Raw genomic sequence first — 23,285 nt, 5'->3', positions numbered from 1 at the left:
GAGGTGAATCTGCCGGTGAACTGGCCGGCGGAAAAGCCCGATAGATAGCGTTCACCTTCTCCACGAAAAAATCAGCCAGAATTTCACAGTGCTCCACAGAGCTCTGGAAAATGGCAGTCACCTTTTTAGTGGTAAGATCTTTCAACACCTTGAAGATAGTTTTTGAGGGATTGGTGCTAGTCCGAAATTGTGAGGCGTAAAAAGCAGCGCGGGTTCTACACACTGCTCGATGGTAGAGTTTAACAGTGGCTTGGTACATGGCCTTCTCCTGGTTGTTGTAGGTTTTACGCCATGCCCGCTCTGCACGCCTACAGGAGGTCTTAAGTACCCGCAGCGCATCGTCGTACCACGGGCTAGTATTCCTGGCCCCAAATTTACACCAAACTGTGGGGATAAGGGAATCCAATGCCCTAATCACCCAATTACAGAAGCCGTCATATCCTTGATCTATCGTACCAGTTATGTCTAATGGGTTGGACGATAAAAGATGGTAAAACTCGTCCAACTTTAGTTTATTCCACCGCCGTCTAGGGGTTGGACAGGCCACTGGTTTGGGCTGAGGAGAATATCTCTCCTTTGATGACCCCTTCCTCTGAGCCCGATTGTCTGCACGGACCGCTGGTCATCCCCTGGCCCGAGGATACAGTTTATTGCCCCCTACTGTATGCACTCGCCCCTCTTCAAAGGAGCTACTATTGATCATGACCTCCCCACCCCCTGAGATTCGATCAGGCGTACACATTCCAAAGGAATCGGCGGAACACTCAGCTGCGTGATAGCCCCCTCCAATTGTATGGGGGGTGAGGACCTCTACTGTAGCCACGTGTTGGAATGAGCCGGAATTGGGGGGGTACCGGGGATGTCTTTTTCTTTCATTACTTCACAATGTCTTTATTGTAATAAAGAGCGGTCACATGTCGCAAACCAGTGTATAAAAGGCCAGGCCTCAGAGAGGCTGCTAGAGAGCACCTCGAGACGATACCTTGTTGTCCGATCTGATGTGTTCTGCTCCGTCGGAATAAAACCTGTTTCCTGTCTTCCTGTCTCCAGCGCCTGCCTCTTTATTTGATAACCTTCGTATAGTATTAGAGGCGTTTAACGCCGGGCAAACTTACTTAAGAAAACATCGACTAAATCGCCTGACCATTTTCCTGACTTTCCTCAATTGGCGTCCCAAGTGTGGGGCCCATCAGCGACACGTGGATCCAGTGGGAGAGGTCCAGATGACAGAGTGAACGACTGCAACGATCGGGAGAGCTCCTGTCCGATAGACCCTCATCTGACAGCCGATCATCTGAACTTCACTGGTTCCAAGCAGACCTCTCCCGAGTGATCTACGGTCCTGACTGGGAACCATCAGGAGTGCCACGGTAGCAGCAGAGAGTAGAGGACGATCGGGCACTGGAAGCGGAAGACAAGAAACTGTCCATGCGGTCCGGGTAAGGTCGTGACACACGACGAATTGCGAATTGATTGATTGTTTGATTGATTGAAATACTAGTATTTGCATTGTCGCTCTTTGAGATATTCGCTGCCTGTAAACGGGGAGGAATAGGAATATTCTATCTCCCTTTGCGGAAAGTGAAGGGTAGGTAACGCGGACTTTTGTCCCCCATTGTAATCTGCCGTGCCTATTTTTCTCCCCACTGATTGATTGTCCGAACATAGATTGTTTGGAATATAGTTCTTTTGAGGTTCTCTGCTTGCAAATAACGTAGAATAGCAATATTCTGTCTAGTCTTTGCAAATAGTGAAAGATAGGTAGTGCGGACCTTTGTCCCCGTTGTAATCTGTCATGCCTGTCATCTCCCCACTGATTGGTAGTTGGTACAACCCGGACCGCTTATTAGAGATGAACCATCCAGCTCCATTGGAAGGCACCCCTAATAAGGACATGTTCGCTAAACAAGGACTAGTCGCTATAGCTTATAGTAAGTTATGGCATAAATATACAAAAAAGGATCCCGAAAGTCAGTGGCCACTGATAGGTTCCTTTGATGATCATAAAATAAAAGCGCTAGAAGCAGCTGTTAAAATAAATAAGGCAACACCCACCATGCTCGATAGTATCGGCATGTGGCGCAAAGAAGCAGAGCAACGAAGGAAAAGAGAAGAAGCAAGAATAGGGAAAGAGTTACGAAAGGCAGCCCACCTGGCAGCGAAGGAACTAGATGAAGAAATAAGAAGGAGAGAGGAAGTTAGACAAACGCAAGAATCAGGGTCGGCAGGCCAATGCCCTGTTAGGACCCCCTCTACGCTCCACCCGGAGATGCCCTCCAAACAACGGGCAAACAACGAGTTACTGCTAGGTCCTCCGATTATCTACATGCCCCCTCCTTATGCCCCCTGCCAGCCTCTGGCACAGCACCTACCAGTTCTGAGTGCGGGCGAGGGTGACTCTAGCGCTAGTGCCCCGGCTCTTGCGGCCTTCGCACCAGCCACATTGGTAACAACATCAGATGAACTCGAGACTAGCAAGCAGCTAACGGCCAGACCAAATAGGTTGAGCAAAGACGAGCGGGATGGGATTGACAAGATAGCAAAGACACTGGTAGAACGGAAGGAGAGCGAAGAATACACGATGGATATGCACAATTCACATGCCGGTAGCCACAGACGGCATTTCATTTTACGGTTCAGCTACCACACCCTGAACGCATATGAGGATAGGTATCAAAATAAGGGTCCTGCTAAGCTGACGGCTCTATATAGAAAGATCGATGTTGGGGATGGGACTGAACGCGATGTGACGGACATCTTCATGCAAACGCTTGAAGTCTTCCGCCACCTCACGGAACAGAAACCAGAGGTTAAGATCACAGTCCCTGAAACGGCTGAGTCCCCATTAGAAGTAGCCAACACTATGATGCCTATCAGAGAAGCCGCCCCCTACTGGGTTCCCCCAAGAGGTCAGGGAACAAACGACGATATCAACCACGCAGATGCAAAAGGGAGGGTTGTGTACAATTGGGTTTACCAACCATGGGACCGACAAGATATTTTAACCTTTAGGCAAACCCTGCCTGATTTAAGGAAGAACCCGACAGCATTTTACACCGAATTAGGCACAGCCTTGGGCTCGACGATAATGACTCTAGCTGACATTGATTTGTTTTTCGGGTTATGTCTGCCGGCTGACGTGTGGAAGCAAATCCAGAAAGCCGAACACACAGATCTGTTCGGACATACCTGGAATCAACTCAGTGAGCTAGATAGACAACGAGAGCCCGGAAGGAAACCGATGAAAGACATACTGGAACTCCCGGAAAAAATAGTTCAGAAGCTGAAAACCTTGATCCCAGAGAAAAAGGTAGATTGGTCAATAGTCACGGCTTGCCGTCAAAAACCCCAGGAAGACGTATCAGAATACTTCTCCCGATTTGAAACAGTGTTCTCCGACTACAGTGGCCAAGACATGACCACCGCAACCGGACAACACCTATTTGTGCAAAACTACGTAAAGGGTCTGTCACGAGAGGTTTCCGAAAAGTTACAAACGAGCGAGAGTAGTTGGGGGGCCTCCAAACCCGCCGCTATTCTCCAAATGGCTCAGTACTACGAACACCAAAAGAATGAGAATGATAGGGCAATCGAGAGAAAAAAGAAGGATTTGAAAGAAAGGGTGATGATAGCCCAGATACAAGGGGTGGCAGTCGGGAAAGAACTACACAGGGGAGCTACCAATCAATCGCCCCTAGAAATCCACCCCCAAAGGACCGCACACCCACTCCCTACTCTGGACGTAGGGATATAGAAGATAATCAGGCATTGGAAGTCTCAATGTCCGGCTCTTCAGGAACTAATTAAAAATAAAGAAATGAGGGACATGACGAATGGCCCCAGGACTAGAGGGCAGGGGCGGGGGTACACAAATGACACCAACTACGATAGACCAGGAAAATCGAACACATTTGACCGTCCCCGACAGAACCAGTACCAACTATCTGACAGTGAGAACATTCCCGACTTCGCATAGGACTGCCAGGGGCAAGGGAGGGATCCAGTCGAGCTCTGTGTTGACCAGCAAGGTCCTTACGTCACCGCTAAGGTCCTGGGTACAAAATCTCCATTCTTGGTAGACACTGGAGTGACACGTAGTGTATTATCAAAGCGACTGATTACAAGACCACCCTTGTCTGGCTCACACATTACATCGATAGGTTTCGATGGAACGCCCTCCACAAATCCCCTGTCTGTACCTATCTCCTTTGACCTAGGAAACAACCCCACTGACACAACATTTCTGCTCTCCTCCAACTCCCCTGACGCCATTATGGGTATTGATTTATTAAAACATTTCCGAGCTACTATTAGGTGTTCCCCAGATGGAGTCCGAGTCATCCTGTACGACAACCCGAACATGTCCAGATCCCGCCCCGCACGACATATGTACTCTATAACTGATGCTGACCTATCCTTGCTTGACACCCTACCCCTGTACCTATGGGCCAGAAATGACTCGGATGTAGGACGAATGATGATCGACCCTGTGCACATAACTGTTCGACCAGACGCAATACTCCCGAAACTCCCACAGTACCGGATATCGCCCGAAGGTGAGAAGGCATTGGTAGCGATTATTCAGTCCCTGGTAGATGCAGGAGTGGTAGAGGAAGTGGTTAGTAATGTCTGCAACAGCCCTATCCTACCCATTGTTAAGAAGCAAGGTGAGGGAGATGAGAAAGCGTACCGCTTCATCATCGACCTGCGAGAAGTCAACAAAGTGGTGGTGCCACAGTACCCCGTAGTCTCAGACATCACCACCATTCTGACCCTCATCCCGTCCACTGCCACCACCTTCACCGTTATTGATCTCAAGAATGCATTTTTCTCTATCCCCATCCATCCAGACAGCCGTTATCTCTTCGTCTTCACCTTAAAAAACGATTCGTACCGATGTTGTAGAGCTCCCCAGGGCTACACTGAAAGTCCCAGCATTTACAGTCAGGCCCTCAAAAGACAGCTGGACGCCGTCCAGCTACCAGATGGAGTGCTGTTGATCCAATATGTCGATGATATCCTTCTGGCGGCCGACACCACTCCACTTGCAATCACGGCCACTATCCAACTCTTGCACTTTCTTGCGGAGAATGGCCACAAAGTCTCCAAAAAGAAACTGCAGTTCTGCCAGCCTCAAGTGACATACCTAGGCCATCTCCTGTCCAAAGAAGGGAGGAAACTTACGCCCGACCGAATCCAAACCATCCTAGACACCCCCATCCCAAAAACGCAGAAGCAAGTCCGTTCATTGGTGGGCCTTACCTCTTTTTGCCGACAATGGTTACCAAATTTCAGTCTCATTATAAAGACCTTACTTTCCCTGTTGGCCAAAGATGTTCCTTTCCCACTCCCTTGGACCCCCGAATGCCAAGCGTCCTTTAAGGAGTTGCGGGATGCCCTTTGCTCGGCACCCGTCCTAGGAACACCAGATTACTCCAAGCCCTTCTCCCTCTTCACTCACGAAAGGGAGGGATGCGCATTGTCTGTTCTAACTCAGCCCATCGGCTCCAAACAACGCCCTTGTGCCTACTTCTCTGCCACTCTTGACCCAGTCGCCAGAGCTTTACCTGCCTGCCTTCGAGCAGTAGCCGCCGCTGCTGTCTCTATCCGTCAGAGTGAGGGAATTGTACTTTCGAACTCTCTCACGGTGTTAGTACCCCACGCAGTTGACACCCTTTTGAACCAGACCAAGACTCAACACCTGACTAGTGCACGACTGACAGGGTACGAATTGACTCTACTTGCACCCCACATCACGCTGAAGAGATGTACAACTTTGAATCCTGCTACACTGTTGCCCTTGCCTGAAAATGACCCCGATTTGCCCCCTATACACGACTGTGTGACCCTCACGGACGAACAGACCAGGAGTAGAATTGACCTCCGAGACATCGCTTTTACAGACCCTGATGGAGAGCTATGGGTAGACGGCTCTTGTATCAAACTCCCCGATTGCACCACCTCCGCTGCCTATGCGGTGACGACAGCCCGAACAGTAGTTGAAACAGCCCGCATCACGCAACGATCCGCACAGGCGGCAGAGCTAATTGCCCTTACACAAGCATGTATCATAGCAGCAGGAACCACGGCGAACATTTACACGGACAGCCAGTACGCCTTTGGGGTGGTTCATCATTTTGGGCTCTTGTGGAGGGAAAGGGGATTCCTGATGTCCCACAGCACGCCCATCCTTCACGGAGATCTAGTCTCCGCCCTGATTGAAGCAGTTCTCCTCCCCAAACGATTAGCAGTGATCAAATGCCAGGCACACAAGAAGGTGACAGACTTAGTTGGACAGGGAAACGCACTGGCCGACATCACTGCCCGAACCACAGCTGAGAATAGGACGACGACGCACATATATGTGACCAGGTCACAAGCAGAAAAATGGACTGACGCTAGGGAAACGATTAGGGACATCCAGTCGGCCAGCACACCTCACGAACTGACTGAGTGGGCACGGGTGGGTCTAAAGGACGATGAAGGCTGCTGGCGGACAAAAGACACAAACAAATGGTTGCTGCCTGACTCATACTTGATTCCCATACTGACTATGGCACACTCCCCTGCACACATAGGTTCTGCCCCCATGATTGAACTCATTTCCAAAGTCTGGCACAACAACAAAATCCCCGACTCAGCCAAACGCCTGGTCCAGCAGTGCCTTATCTGCCTACAACACAACCCCGGGAAAGGAACTGTGGTACCCCGGGGAGGGTTTGGGATCCCATACCACCCCTTTGAGGTCCTCCAGATGGATTACATCCAGCTGGAGAGATGCCAAGGCCTGAAGTACGTATTAGTCATTGTATGCGCCTTCAGCAAATGGGTGGAAGCCTATCCAACCCGTGATAACACTGCCATGACTACTGCCAAAGTACTACTGAAAGAGTTTTTCCCTCGCTACGGCCTTTGTCGAATTTTATGGAGCGACAATGGCCCCCACTTCATAGCTGAAGTTATCCAACTAATCTTGAAGGGGCTGGGGGTAAGGCAGAGGTTCCATGCGGTCTTCCACCCCCAATCCGCTGGCCTAGTTGAGCGACACAATGCTACACTAAAACTGAAACTGTCAAAAATAGTGGCCACCACAGGACTTAAGTGGCCGGATGCCCTCCCACTGGCATTGCTATCGATGCGCTCCACTCCCACTAAGCACCACTTGACCCCCTACGAGGTTGTATTTGGGCGACCAATGAACCTCTGGACTGCCCCCAAACCGACCTCCATTCACGACGTCCCCAACGTCCTGCTGTCAGATTATTTGTGCAAATTAACTAAAACGTTGTCTGTCATTCATCAACAGGTGCAGCAGGCCATCCCCGATGCTTCCAGGGGTCCCGGTCACGATATCCAACCGGGAGATTATGTTTTAGTCCGGAATTTTCAGCGGGCAAAAAGTCTGGAACCCCGGTGGACGGGCCCCTGGCAAGTACTGATCACCACTCGGACGGCTCTTCGAGTAGAGGGGAAGAGGCACTGGCTGCACGCCCACCACTGCAAGAAGGTCTCCTCGACCCTGGCCACGACAGAAAACGTCGACACCCAAGAAGAGCTCCTGAACAAAGACCGGCCTTCACTGAACTGCTATCCTGATACCGAGGCACTTGAACTTGCAAAATTCCCTGATCCCACTGTGCCATCCCGGGAAGGGTATTTCCTGCGTCGAAAGGAGGGAGCTTCGGCTAAGTAGACCACGGACTAAGTTAAAATCTCAGAACGGTGACCTAAAACAACCAAGGGTTACCCGGAGAGAAGCTAAACAAAGTCTGTGGTTCTGCCCACTACCGAGCACCTTGAAGATGATGGAAGCGCCAGATAAGAAGATGATGGAAGCGCCAGACAAGAAGATGATGAAAGCAACAGGAAATACCCACTACAGGAACCCAAAGACTGACAATTTGCACAAATCAAAGACAATTGCCTTCTTCATTCTCTTCCTCCTGTGCCTCCTCCTCATGACTTCCTTCTGGATCTTGGAGGACAGCACTCCCGCTCATCAGATGTTGCCGACCACTGCACAGCCAACCACCATGAAAGAGCATCACCTGATCACCCTTTCCCCTCAGCTCCGAGAAAGGCGTAAGGAGTTCTGGAACAATTCCTTCGTGCAATTATTGCACCAGCACAACCTTGCTGCAAATGCCACGAACTGCTGGATCTGCGGGTTGCTCCCGCATGCCACTGGACACTCCATCCCCTTCATCCCTTCTCCTTTCTCAGTTCATGGCTCCTGCCTCGCCTGGTTGATCCTCCTGCAGGAAAGCCACAAGGACAACACCGCTTCTGGTCAAACAGTGTCACACTTCTACTATGGGTTCTGGCTGAACAAAACAGGAAGGACGTCTGCCCCCTTTTGTCCTGTGACCTCAGGTTCCGCCTTCCATATGAACATCCCTGCCAAAGAACGAGTCGAAATGCAAGTGCTCCACAATCCAGCTAGACCCACCTTTTCCCACCTGCGGAAGCGCACGGCTGCCACTCTGACTGTGGCCTTGTCTGTCATCAATGTCACAGGTCTCGTGTGCCTCGAAGGCCAAGGAACACAGCCGGTGGGTCACAGTTCCTGCCACATCACCAGAACATTGGTCTCAGTTGATCCCCCCTCCTTTGTTGCTTCTCCGAATATGTACTTTGTTTGTGGCACCAAAGCTTACACTTGGCTTCCGAAAGGTTGGAGGGGTACGTGCTACATCGCCTTCATTCTCCCCCCCACGTATGTGGCCCCAGCCTACCATCACCGGCAAAGGCGCGCCGGAGACATTGGACAAGCCGACTCCACCGGAGCACAGTTCCTGGATGCGGTGAAGGGACTTGTTCCTCTGTGGGGCCCAATGGCAAACAGCCGCGCTATCCGACACCTGACTCAGGCAGTGGAAACGACCATTAACATCACGGCTGGCATCCTCGCCAACAACACGGCCGAGCTTCAGGCAGTCCGCCTGGTGGCTCTTCAAAACCGCCTGGTTCTAGATGTGGTTCTGGCCGACCGTGGAGGAGCATGCCGCATCATCGGCTCCAGCTGCTGCACCTACGTGCCAGATAACTCGCCTTCAGTCTACAAAGCAATCGAACACCTCCACAGACTATCCTCAGAGGTTCACCAGGAGCAAGAAGGATGGTCGCTTGGAAGCTGGTTTTGGGACACTTTGAAGGACTGGGGATGGAGGTTGTTTACATTTATACTGATACCAGTCGTGGTACTGTGTGGGTGTTGCTTAGGTATTCAATGTTTGCCACCTTTGTGTTCACTCATTCCTAACTGTATGTGCCCTAAGACTTTGGACTTTAGAACTGAGCACATGAGTCCCCTCTATGAGATAGAAATACGTGGTCTTATGGGGATAGATCCGAATTGACAAGCTGGCGAGACATGTTAAAAGGGAGGACTGTGGAATTTTAGTTCGTGAACTGAACATCATCTGCGCCATCTTGCCCATTCCTCAGACTCACGTATGAACATACATGACAGCCATTTAAGGTATCATGGTCTCCCTGTTCATGATCGATCATCAGCGCACTTCCCTGACCCTGCAAGCATCCCCCATGCACCCTGGCTGCCCCCGCGCTCACATGCACAAGTCATGAACCCCCCTCTTCCGCATGACTCTGTCTCTGGGAATCACACCCCGTGCCTGACCAACACCTCCTTTCCTTCCATGAATACCCCTCTATTGATAAACCCTTCCTCTATGCTCGATTGTCCACACCGATCCTTTCTTTCATGAATATCTCTCCTTTGATGACCCCTTCCTCTGAGCCCGATTGTCTGCACGGACCGCTGGTCATCCCCTGGCCCGAGGATACAGTTTATTGCCCACTACTGTATGCACTCGCCCCTCTTCAAAGGAGCTACTATTGATCATGACCTCCCCACCCCCTGAGATTCGATCAGGCGTACACATTCCAAAGGAATCGGCGGAACACTCAGCTGCGTGATAGCCCCCTCCAATTGTATGGGGGGTGAGGACCTCTACTGTAGCCACGTGTTGGAATGAGCCGGAATTGGGGGGGTACCGGGGATGTCTTTTTCTTTCATTACTTCACAATGTCTTTATTGTAATAAAGAGCGGTCACATGTCGCAAACCAGTGTATAAAAGGCCAGGCCTCAGAGAGGCTGCTAGAGAGCACCTCGAGACGATACCTTGTTGTCCGATCTGATGTGTTCTGCTCCGTCGGAATAAAACCTGTTTCCTGTCTTCCTGTCTCCAGCACCTGCCTCTTTATTTGATAACCTTCGTATGGTATTAGAGGCGTTTAACGCCGGGCAAACTTACTTAAGAAAACATCGACTAAATCGCCTGACCATTTTCCTGACTTTCCTCAATACTCTTTTTTCTCTCCTCATACTCCCACCTCTCTCCTCATACCTCCTTTACTCTCATACTCTTCCATCTGTTCATAATTTTTTCTGTCTTCATAGTACCCTTTGTCTCCTAATACACCCTCAGTTTTCTTATACTCCCATTTTCTCCACATTCTTTCCCCTCTCTTCTCATACTCTCCCTTCTCTCCTCATACGCATTCCTATCTCCTTATCTTCTCTTTTTTCCTCATACTTGCCCCTTTTTTCCATACTTCCCCTACTCTTCATATTCCCTCCTGTCTTCATATTCACCCTTGTCCTCAAAGTTTTTACTGTCTCCTCATAGTACCCCCTTTCTCCTAATACACTCACTCTTCCCTTAAGTATGTCTTTTCTCCACATTTTTGTCTCTCTCTCTTTATATTCCTTCCTCTCTCCTCATACATACTCTTCTCTCCTTATATTCTCCCTTTCTTCTTGTACTCGCTCTTCTTTGCACATACTCCCTATTATTTTCTCATACTTCTCTCTCTCTTCTCATACTCCCCCTCTCTCCTCACACTTCTCTATTTTCTTATACTCCCCACTCTCTCCTGATATTTCCCCTCTCTTCATATTCTCCCCTCTCTCCTCTTACTTCTCCCTGTCTCTTCATACTACCCCCTTTTTCTTATATTCCCTTTTGTCCCATACTCCTTCTCTCTGTGTTCATATTCTCCTGTCTCTCTTCATATTCCTCTTCTCTTCTCATTTTCTCTCCTCTCTCTTTATACTTCCCATTTCTCTTCCTACTCCCTGCTCTCTTCTCTTACTCCTCCCTGACTCCCTGCATACACTCTGCAGCACTTTCCTCATACTCCCTGTCTTTTCATACTGACCTCTCTCTTTATATTTGCTCCTCCCGTCATACTCCTCCCTCTTTCCTCATACCCCTTTCACTCTTCATAATTCCCTATCTGTTTATACTCCTCCCTTTCACCTCATACTGTACTCTCTGTTCTTGTATACCTCTTTTCTCCTTATGCTCCCCTTTTCCCCTTTTCCCCACATTCTCCCTCCTCTCTTCTGGTACTCTCCTCTCTCTCCTTATACACACCCCTCTTTCCTTATACTCCTTTTTTGTCCTCATACTTGCGCCTCTTGCCACATATTCCTTCTTTTCTCTTCATACTCCTTCTCTCTCTTCTTATACTGCCCCCCTCTCTCCTCACACTCTCTCTCTCTCTCTTCATACTTTCCATTCTCTTCATACTCCCTTTATCCCCTTATACTGCAGTGTCTGCTTATACTCCCCCCACCACTCATATTTTCCCTTCTCTCATACTTCTCCTTCTCTTGTTGTAACTCCTTCTATTCTCATACTTCCACCTTTGTCCTCATAATCCCCCGTTTCTTCTTATAAGTAATAGAATAGTATATTTCATATATTTATTTTTATAATGTTATATATATATTTTATAATAGATTCTATTCATCAACACTGAAAAAAATTCATCATGCCTTCAACAAGTGAAAAGAGGAAACAACAAAAGAAAGAGAAGTCATCCACAAGATTTACCTGAAGAACAATGTGTGAACAAAAAGAAAGTCCTGGTAAGAGAACGAAGATTTTTTTTGAGGAAATTATCAAACACTAAGAGTAGTATGCACAATGTGAAAAATACAAATTGTGTTTCTGCAAATAAAGAGAAAAGCAAGAAAAAAGAGAATAACCATGGGAATTCATCTTGTAAAAAAACAGTGTATAGTAAAAGGAGGAAGAATCAATTTCAGGAAATTAGAAAAAGAATGTTTTATAATAGAGTTTTGTCGAATTTGATCAAAGAAGTGAAGAAATGTAAAAAAAAAACAGCATTTTATAAGAAGAAGAAACGTATAGAAAATATAGTTGAGAAAGATTTCGAATTGAAAAAGAAAATTGTTTATTTTAGTAATCAATAGAATTCGATCACTAGATAAGCCAATCCATTTAATGAAGGCCAAAAGTAAGTGGAGAAGAGTAATTAACAGAAGTAATTTTTCTGAGTTTTTTTTGGGTGAATGGAAACATAGTTCAAGTTCTGAGCCTTTTTTTAATGAAGAGAGTTATCTTCAGAGTAATGATTTGTTTCATGCAGTTGACACTAGTGGTCGTGCTTATGAGGTTAGAAATGGTTGTCCGATTGAGAAAGAGAAAATTGTTCCTAGAAATGCAGAAGAGGTGTTAGCTGATGAAGTTTTAGGGAGAGGTCCTAAAGCTCCAGTGTACACTTGGAATTGCAGTAGTATTTGTAGTGTACGGCAGGAATCTATTGATTTTCTACGCACTTTCTTAGGTAACAACACTAAGAAAAGTGTTAAACAAAAGATTAAGATGTTGCAAGGACTAGACCCTTGCAGAGTGAGAGAAAATACTGGTTTGCAAGGTCATTCTCTGGCTTGTCTTTCTAAAAAAGTATGTTGAAGTGTTTTTCACCATTTCAGGATGTTAGCAGTATATCATACTCAAATGAGGAAATTAGTCAGAACATTGTATTACGTAAAAAGTCCAGCATTAATGTCAAAAAAATTGAACAGTGCTCTTTTGCGTGGATCTGTATCAGATGTAATGAACGTTTGTGATTAAGCATGTGCGTAAACTCCGTTCCGTTTGCAGAATTTGCGGATTTTCTGCAATTTCGCGGTCTGTGAATCTCGCGAAATTGCAGAAAAATCCGCGAAATCGCGTTCGGGACGGATTTTCAAAAACTGAAGTAAATGAAGCACTTACAAGGTTAAAGCAGGTGCCCAAGTTGAAGCTAATTTCTTTGTAACCATTAACAAAATGGTTACAAAAAAATTAACTTCAACTTGGGCACCTGCTGTAACCCTGTAAGTGCTTCCTGAGGCGCCTCGTTGCCTACTTGCAACAATTCTCTGACCCTGCTCTGACCCTCGCAGCAGGGTCAGAGAATAGTTACAAGTATGGCACAATGCTCCAGGCTGTCACAAAAATTAAACCACAACAGGAAGCACTTATAGATAAGGAAGCAGGTGCCGGACGTGAAGCTCAAATTCAGTAACACATTAACCAGCCCCCTGTTGAGGCTGGGCAGGTGTGCTTTCTCCCCATAATCTACAGTGGTGAACCAGAGGGTGCTGTGATGAACCAGAAGGTGCAGTTGTGAACCAGAGGGTGCTGTAATGAACCAGAGGGTGGCAGTGGTGAACCAGAGGGTGGCAGTGATGAACCAGAGGGTGGCAGTGATGAACCAGAGGGTAACAGTGATGAACCAGAGGGTGGCAGTGGTGAACCAGAGGGTGGCAGGGATGAACCAGAGGGTGGTAGTGATGACCCAGAGGGTGGAAGTGATGAACCAGAGGGTGCTGTGATGAACCAGAGGGTGGCAGTGATGAACCAGAGGCTGACAGTGATGATCCAGAGGGTGACAGTGATGAACCAGAGGGTGGCAGTGGTGATCCAGAGGGTGGCAGTGATGAACCAGAGGGTGGCACTGGTGAACCAGAGTGTGTCTGTGTTGAACCAGAGGGTGGCAGTGGTGAACCAGAGGGTGCTGTGATGAACCAGAGGGTGGCAGTGATGAACCAGAGGGTGGCAGTGGTGAACCAGAGGGTGGCAGTGATGAACCAGAGGGTGGCAGTGATGAACCAGACGGTGACAGTGATGAACCAGAGGGTGGCAGTGGTGAACCAGAGAGTGGCAGTGATGAACTAGAGGGTGGCAGTGATGAACCAGAGGGTGGCAGTGGTGAGCCAGAGGGTGCTGTGATGAACCAAGGGTGGCAGTGATGAACCAGAGGGTGGCAGTGGTGAACCAGATGGTGCTGTGATGAACCAGAGGGTGACAGTGATGAACTAGAGGGTGGCCGTGGTGAACCAGAGGGTGCTTTGACGAACCAGAAAATGGCAGTGATGATCCAGAGGGTGGCAGTGGCGAACCAGATGGTGGCAGTAATAAACCAGAGGGTGGCAGTGATGAAACGGAGGGTGGCAGTGGTGAACCAGAGGATGCTGTGATGAACCAGAGGGTGGCAGTAATGAACCAGAAGGTGGCAGTGATGAAACAGAGGGTGGCAGTGGTGAACCAGAGGGTGCTGTGATGAACCAGAGGGTGGCAGTGGTGAACCAGAGGGTGGCAGTGGTGAACCAGAGGGCGGCAGTGATGAACCAGAGGGTGACAATGGTGAACCAGAGGGTGGCAGTGGTGAACCAGAGGGTGGCAGTGATGAACCAGAGGATGGCAGTGGTGAACCAGAGGGTGGCAGTGATGTACCAGAGGGTAACAGTGATGAACCAGAGGGTGGCAGTGGTGAACCAGAGGGTGGCAGTGATGACCCAGAGGGTGACAGTGATGAACCAGAGGGTGGCAGTGATTAACCAGAGGTTGGCAGTGGTGAACCAGAGGGTGGCAGTGATGAACCAGAGGGTGACAGTGATGAACCAGCGTGTGACAGTGATGAACCAGAGGGTGGGAGTGGTGAACCAGAGGGTGCTGTGATGAACCAGAGGGTGGCAGTGATGAACCAGAGGGTGACAGTGATGAACCAGAGGGTGACAGTGGTGAACCAGAGGGTGGCAGTGGTGAACCAGAGGGTGGCAGTGGTGAACCTGAGCGTGGTAGTGGTGAACCAGAGGGTGGCAGTGATGAACCAGAGGGTGGCAGTGGTGAACCAGAGGGTGGCAGTGGTGAACCAGAGGGTGGCAGTGATGAACCAGAGGGTGGCGCTGCTAAACTGCCCGGGAGCCCTGTGGGTGTGAGCCCCTGCGCTGCTGAGCTGCCCAGGGGTTGTGAGCCCACGTGCTACTGAACTGCCCCGGGGCCCAGTGGGTGTGAGCCCCCGTGCTGCTGAACTGCCCCGGAGCCCTCTCAGTGTGAAAATCATTTGTGCTCAATTGCCTGGGAGCACTCTGGGTGTGAGCACACATTGTGCTAAGTGTCCCCCTGCCCCCAGTACATATACCCGTACCGCATAGCACCATTATGCTCTTGCACCATGAAGTCTGGTGCCTGGATGCTCCTGATCCGTGTAGGTGGTACCACCGTCTGGTGCAGTAAAAATTTAAAGTCATAACTTGCTACACAGCACCAATAAACACGTGTCCCCCCTGGCGCATGTACCAGGCGTGGAGCACCCGCATGCCACTGCACACTACTGCCCAGTGCCAGCATATGCATGTACGGGGCAGTTTAGTATGAGATGGGACATTGTCCAGCAGCAGCAGCTGCATGCGCCTGAACCCACTGAGCAGAATCAGAATGGCTTTGTACCAACACGCGCAGCAGAGCTATCTTGGACATCTGAAGGATTCTGGGGTCCTGTGCCAAACGTATTTTTGCATCCATGAGTTTCCCGAACGCCATCCCCATGTAGCTCCTGTGACCAGGAGGCTGCTTTCTCCTCATCTGCTGCTCTGCTCGGTCTCTGACCCTTTATAAACAAGATGCATGTGAACTCGCATAAAAGCCCTGCCCGTTTGGCCCCATCCACCACACACTAGCGGTATGAAACGTCTTCTCGCCCGTCCCCACTATAATGGCCAGCTCACTCAAGGGACCTCGGCGCCTTTTGGCGCGCTGGCAAAGTTGCAGGCACACGTGGTCACATATTTGCACAAAAATCCGCGAGTTTGTGGGAAAATTCGCAAACTCGCGAACTTTTTTTGCAGTTTCGCACGAATTCGCGGACCGCGAATTCGCAAATTTCGCCCATACTTATTTGTGATGAAATTCAGGTTAGTTATTTTGGTCCTGAGGAAGACAGTGCAGAAATTGATACATTAATTGAAGGAAATGTGGAAGAGAATGTACAACATTGTAGAACAGAAAATTTTGAGCAAGAAATTGCAAAGTTTAAGGTGATTTCAGGTGAAAGGCCAAATTATTCTTGTATTTGTTGTCGACAAACTCATTATAAAAATAAGACCAGCACTGTTCATCTGTATTTAAAAAGTGAAAAGGAAAATAATAAAGAGTGGATGGAATTTACAACTTATTTGTTGGTAGAGAATTGTTTTGATTTGGGTTCTGCTCAGCGTATTTGTAAATATTGTTATAACAAATTAGATGAGAACAAAATGCCTGCTAGAGCTGTGCATAATAATCTTGAGTTGGTAAATATTCCTTCTGAACTGATGGATTTAAATACCTATGAGTCTATTCTTATTCAATGTGTGCATCCATTTCAAGCTATTGTTCGTATGGAGCCTAAGACAGGAAAATTGCCTCCTTCAGATTTACAGAGAGGATTAAAGGGAAGAGTTGTATATTTGCCTCTAGATTTAAAGAAAAATATTGAAACAATTGGTGTAGAAAATGTAGAAGATGAACCTTTAGTTATTCTTGTTAATGGCATTCCTACTAAGAGTAAGAAAATCTGGCAAGAATTAGTGAATGTTAGGAAAGTGAAAAAGGCAACATTGTATCTGGTAAAAAATAATCAATACTATAAAAATGTGTATGTGGGAGAAGATGAAATAACTGTAGAAGAAGATAGTGACTCGGTATCTGGACAAATTGAAAAAGTGGATGTGTCCAAAACTGAAGAAATCTACGAACATTACAGTGTTCATCCACTTCATTCCAAAGAAGTGATGGGGAATACTATAGAGTTACTTCAAATTAAAGAAGCAAAGGGAAGTACCATTAGTGTATGGGAAAAAAGCTTGGAAGCTTGTTGTTTCCCTCAGTTGTTTCCAACAGGAAAAGGAGGACGATATGATGATCGACCAGTGCAGATTCCTGCACCTGAATATCGGACAACACGATTATATGCAGAAGATCCAAGATTTTGACAATGTATTCCGTATTTGTTTCATCTTTTGTTTGAGAGTGACTTGTCTGGACTTTCTTATGCAGTGAACCATATATTGAAAACAGGTGTACATCTGCAAAATGTTTCGGCAAAGGAATTTATGGATAAAGTAGAGCAGAAAGATAATGTTTTGGAATCTCAGCTAATTAATCTCATGGCATGTCAGCATGGTACTAACGAGTATTGGTCCTGCCGTCATGGAGAACTTAAAGGTATGCTAAGGAACTTAGGAACTCCTACATGGTTCTTTACTCTAAGCTGTGCTGAATATGCTTGGGATGATTTACTTCAATTTCTTCGAGAGGCAAATCCAAATATACTAAATATTCAATACAAGACACCTGGAGAATTGTGCTCTTTGGATCCAGTTTATGTATGCAGGTATTTCAATCATAGATTTGAAGCTATGATGTCTTTTATCACCAATAAAAAAATCCTCCTCTTGGAGAGGTTCTGGATTTCTTTTGGAGAAAGAAGTATCAAGCGAGAGGTGCTCCTCACATACATATGCTAATATGGATCAAAGATGCTCCCAAGTTTGGAACAGACTCAGATGATACTGTGTTGTCTTTTATTGAAGAATATGCTATAGGTGATATACACAAAAGTACAGAAGATAAGGACTTAAGACAACAAGTCTTAAGATGCCAAAGCCATTGTTGTGGGAAATACTGTCGTAGAAAGTACAAATCTAAGGACAAATTCTACACCAAATGTCGTTTTGGATATTTTTGGGAAGATGAAGACTCATAAAAATGGTTGAAGAAGTATTTATTTAAGATATAGTGCAGCAACCCTCAACAGCTGCTAACCACAGCTAGGTCTGCTTCATCTCTACCATATAAACCTCTGACATCATAACAGTTGCTAAGATGCAGTGGAATGACAAAGTCTGCATCATTATTTACATGCATAAATATCCTGTGTAACAATAAAACAAACACTATGAAGGAAGAATACAACATATCCTCTTACCTTAAATAATTTCAAGAATCAATCACAAATATAATCTTGTAATTTACATGGAGGATTGGATACACAATTACTCATTCTCTGTACACAGATAGAATACTCTTTGTTGGAAGTTAAAACTCTATTAGAGGTTACTGACTGTTTACACTCTTCGGAGGAATTGGATTTTAACCATTCTTGTATTTCTATCTCATTACATTTGGTTATACGGTTGGTGTTCCACCATTTTCCATCAGACAGTTTCAATAAATCTCCATTGATGATAATTATCTCCTTGGGATCAGACAACTTAGAACTTCCCTTACAATGAATAAAATCGGTTTTAACTCTCACATACATACCGACCTCAAAATGTCTGGGTCTTTTGACTAACTTGTTATTGTGCCTCTGTTCATACACATCTTGATATTTTTCTACCTTCATCCTAATCGCACTTTCATCTACCACTTTCCTTCCACTGCTACCCATCCAAGCAGGCACAGTAACAGAACATGGTACCCTGCCTTTCAATAAACAAAAATGAGTTACACCCGTAACAGAATGTGGTGTTGTTCTGTAATTCCATAACATGTTTTTCACTTCGCTCTTCCAACAACCATTATTATGTAAAACCATCTGAATACACTCACCAGTCACACGATTAAAGCGTTCAATTAAACCATTGTCCCTGGGATGTTATGCAGGAGTTTTGCAATGTTTAATGCCCCACTTCTTGAGAAAATCAACAAATTCCTTAGAAAAAAATTGAGAACCATTGTCAGTCAAAATTTCAGCTGGACATCCCTCTCTGCGAAAAATTTCTTCACAAAACTCTATTACATTGCTGGATTTAACTTCACGAACAAATGTTAATTCCGGCCTTTTGGAAATATAATCCATTAAGACAATTGCATACGGGGAATTTTATGTGGTGAATAGAACTTTCTTGGATATTATGAGACTTATCGCTGCGAGAACACGCTAAGCAATCTCTCACAAATCTCTCAATCTGTCTATCCATTCCTGGCCACCAGAAATCTTCCCTAGCCTTCCTTTTCATGGCAGTCATGCCTCCATGGCCTTCATGTAGATGTTCCATTAATGTAGATCTCAAAGAAATAGGAACCACCAAACTGTCACACCTTCTTAATATACCCTTCACTACAGATAACTCCTCCTACACTTCCTTGTATTGCATAGTGTCTTCTTGAAGTTTCCATCAATCCATAGATGACAAATTCTCAATTACCTTTTTCATGCTCACATCGTCTACAATGGCCTGCTTCCATTCATTTTCTTCAATTGCTTGACATACGTGTGAAAGCTCAGCAACAATCCAATCATCCCCTTTAGAACTGATTTCTATACTCTCATTCTTTGGAACTGGAAGATGAGACAAACAATCAGCATTGATATTTCTCACACCAGGAACATACTTCAAACGGAAATTATATACTTGTAGTCGATAAACCCACTTTGCTATTCGCGGTGTGGCCCTACCTGCACCAGAAGTGGAAAATATATCAATTAAGGGTTTGTGGTCCGTGTGTAAATCGAAACTTGTTCCCCATACAAAATTTCTAAAATGTTTCACACCCCACCAACATGCTAAAGCCTCTTTCTCGGTTGTAGAGTACGTACACTCAGCACCTTTGAGTGTTCGTGAAGCAAAGGCTATTACACGTTCTTTGCCTTCATGTATTTGCATCAAAACCGCACCCAGACCATATCCACTTGCATCCATTACAATAATACTCTTGTCATTAGGATTGAATGGTTTCAATGAAATTGCATTCACCACTGCTTTTTTAACATTTTCAAAAGCATTTTGACAATTCCTAGACCATGTGAAAGTTACATTTATCTTCATAAGTTCCCTTAGGGGAAAAACACAAGTAGAACAATTAGATATGAACCTTGAGTAGTACTCAGCTAATCCAAGGAATGATCTTAACTGATCCTTGTCCTGTGGCACGGGAGCTTTCTCTAAATCTTCCACAAGTTTGAACTTTGGTTTGACTCCTTCAGATGGTAAGGAATGACCTAAATATTCTACTTCTGTTTAACAGAATTTGCATTTCTCTAAACTTATGGTCAGACCAGCTTGTTCTAACTTGCTCAATGTTATTTCTAATAAGCTATCATGCTCAACTGTGTCCTTTCCCCATACCAATACGTCATCTTGGAAAACAAGAATGTTAGGTATATTCTTCACAATGCTCTGCATAACCCTCTGAAAAACTGCCGAAGCAGAAGCAAGACCGAAGGGCATTCGGATAAATTGAAATGCACCCTCTGGTGTAATAAAAGATGTCAAATGCTTTGACTCAGGTTGTAACAATATCTGATGGTAAGCACTTGACAAGTACAACGTGGAGAAAAATGTACCATTGTCAATGCTCGATAGCATCTCTTTGATATGAGGTAACGGAAAGCGATCTACCCATATGCTTTGGTTCAAATCTCTCAAATCCACACACATGCAGATATTTCCGTTAGGTTTGCGTGCGATAACTATGGGACTTAACCAGTCTGACGCTTCTATTGGCTCTTTTATGCCTTCTTTACACATTCTATTTAGCTATTCTTTAAGTGGACCTCTTAATGCCAGTGGGACATTCCTTACTTTGTGTACCTTGGGAATGGTTACTTCCTTTAAAATGATTTGATGTCTACATTTTTTAAGACAACCCAAATCTTTCTTAAATAAAGTTGGAAATGTTGTTGTCCAAACATCACTATCTTGTGTCTCTGTTAGCAGTACTTGGGAAGGATGGTTTGGATTAAGAATAAAGTCTAATTTTTTCTGCTCCCTCCATCCCAGAAGTGACTTTCCTTTTTCAACCACATACATTTTCTCTTTGCTGAAATTTGATCTTGTTTGAAAAATACCCCACCACAGGTAATTTCTGCCCACAATACCCTACTGGATTGAAATCAGTAGTTTGCAAAGATGAAGAACCCAATTTTGTTCAAACTTGCTTATCAGCAATTGTAAATGGAGAACACGAACCTGCCCACATGGGAATTATTATGTCATCTATATAAATATCACATTCTGGGGGCTTGTACTCAACATCAGATTTTACACCTACATCATTAACATCCTCAATTACATATATCTCAACATCACTGTCATCAGATTCAACTGTAGGATTAGCGCATATTACATTCACATTCGATCTGGACTGAAAAGTACTGGTTGCTTTGCAAACTCTTGAAAAGTGTCCGATTTTCTTGCATTTATAACACCTGCTCTTGGCAGCAGGACAATGAACGGCATCAGAGGAATGTCTATTGCTTCCACACCTATAACATACCTTAATGACTGTAACATTATATTGTTTTTTCTTTTCAGTTTTATTGTCAGACCTTTTGATACTGGATTTGTCATTGCTACTCACTTCACAGACCTTGGAAACATTTGGTTCACACTGAGTTCCACACCAGTTAATTCCTTGACATATTGAGTAGTATTCTCAATGCGTTTGGCAATTTGAATTGCTTTATCCAAAGTCGAGTCCATTAAATTTAGTAATTTCTCTTGAACTTTTTTTATTAGTGGCATTAATTAATTGGTCTCTTATCTCATCTCGTAGGTCTTTAAATTTACAGGTGGTGGCTAATTTCCTTAAAGCCGCAACATATTGTTCAATTTTTTCACCTTGAGCTTGTTTCCTAGAAAAAAATGTATGTCTTTCCACAAAATGCTCAGTTTTTTTCCATAGTTCTCCTCTAGCATTAGCATAGCATTCTCGTATACATCTTCCTCTTCATCCTCTGAATTAGAAATATTATTCTCACCGCTTCTCACAGCAGATATAGGTTTAAAACATTCTTGCCTGCTACAACTAAATGGTGTTTTAAAATTTCAAATTTCCTGCTAGCGACATAAACTTCTGCACCTATTGCTTCTAAATACATAACAAATGACTCTTTCCAATCCTGCCACGTCATCCAGGGTGTTCCAGGTTCTTGTAAAAATGTGGGAGGTGGACTGATGGTTTGATTAGACATTTTTTATAAAATTGAAGAAACAAGCTGTAATGAGGTTTGAAATTAGGAATCACCGTTGAAAATACTAAATGCACAACAAAATATATACTAATGCTATACAAAATTAGGTTGCTTGAAAATATTAAATGCACAACAATATATAAACTAATGTTATATAAATTAGGTTGCTTCAACACACTTAAAGGTATTTTTTTCCTGCTGTAGAAAGACCATATTTTTTTAAAATACTAAGTGCACAACGTGAGCTTTGGGACTGACGCAGGTCACGTTAGCGCGCAGAGGCTTCTGGGAATGTCAGAGCGACGAACACAAAGAAGAATGGAAACGTCTACCTGTGCTCCAGTGATGATTTGAAAAGCGGCGCGCAGATGCACAAGAAATTGTTAACGTGAGATATGTATTTTTGAAAGTACATAAGCCTTTTTGTGCAGGGAGCCAAAACGAAAAACACATATTAAGGAAAGGAAAAGCAAATACCATTCACAGTGCACTCGAGCTTCAGAAAATTCTGATGAAAAGTTAACAAAATATTGTTTAAAAGTTCAATAATGGCAATTTCCACTCCTTGTACTCTCCTTTGCTTCAAACAACAATTTCCATTAACCACGTTGTTGCACTCTCTTTAACTTCAGAGAGCAACCACTTTAAATCACGCTGCAATATTTACACATAATGCAAGCACGTAAATATTGTCAAAGGTACCCTCAGACGTGTCCCTCACGTTATTTTGGTTGAAGTTTTCCTTGTCTTCGTCTGATTAATTTTAACAAAAGAAATCAGACAGTCTTCACAGGAACACACCAAAATAATTAAGGAAAAGGACACTGAAGATACTCCGTTGAGGGTCTCCGATGTTTTTCTTGTCAAAACATCCAGCTGCATAAATCTTCCAAAATAAATATTTGGCATCCTCTTCTTCTTTAAAAGTTCATCCCATCCTCGTCGCCATTTTTGGGAAGATGAAGACTCATAAAAATGGTTGAAGAAGTATTTATTTAAGATATAATGCAGCAACCCTCAACAGCTGCTAACCACAGCTTGGTCTGCTTCATCTTTACCATAGAATCCTCTTACATCATAACATTTGCTAAGATGCAGTGGAATGACAAAGTCTGCATCATTATTTACATGAATAATTATCCTGTGTAACAATAAAACAAACACTATGGGGTCGATTCCGATTCGGGAAAAACCGCTCCGAATAGCCGTTCGGAGCGTT

Source organism: Lissotriton helveticus, chromosome 3_1 (assembly GCF_964261635.1).
Source record: "Lissotriton helveticus chromosome 3_1, aLisHel1.1, whole genome shotgun sequence".
In the NCBI taxonomy this organism is placed as follows: Eukaryota; Metazoa; Chordata; class Amphibia; order Caudata; family Salamandridae; genus Lissotriton; species Lissotriton helveticus.
This window is presented reverse-complemented; position numbering follows the sequence as displayed.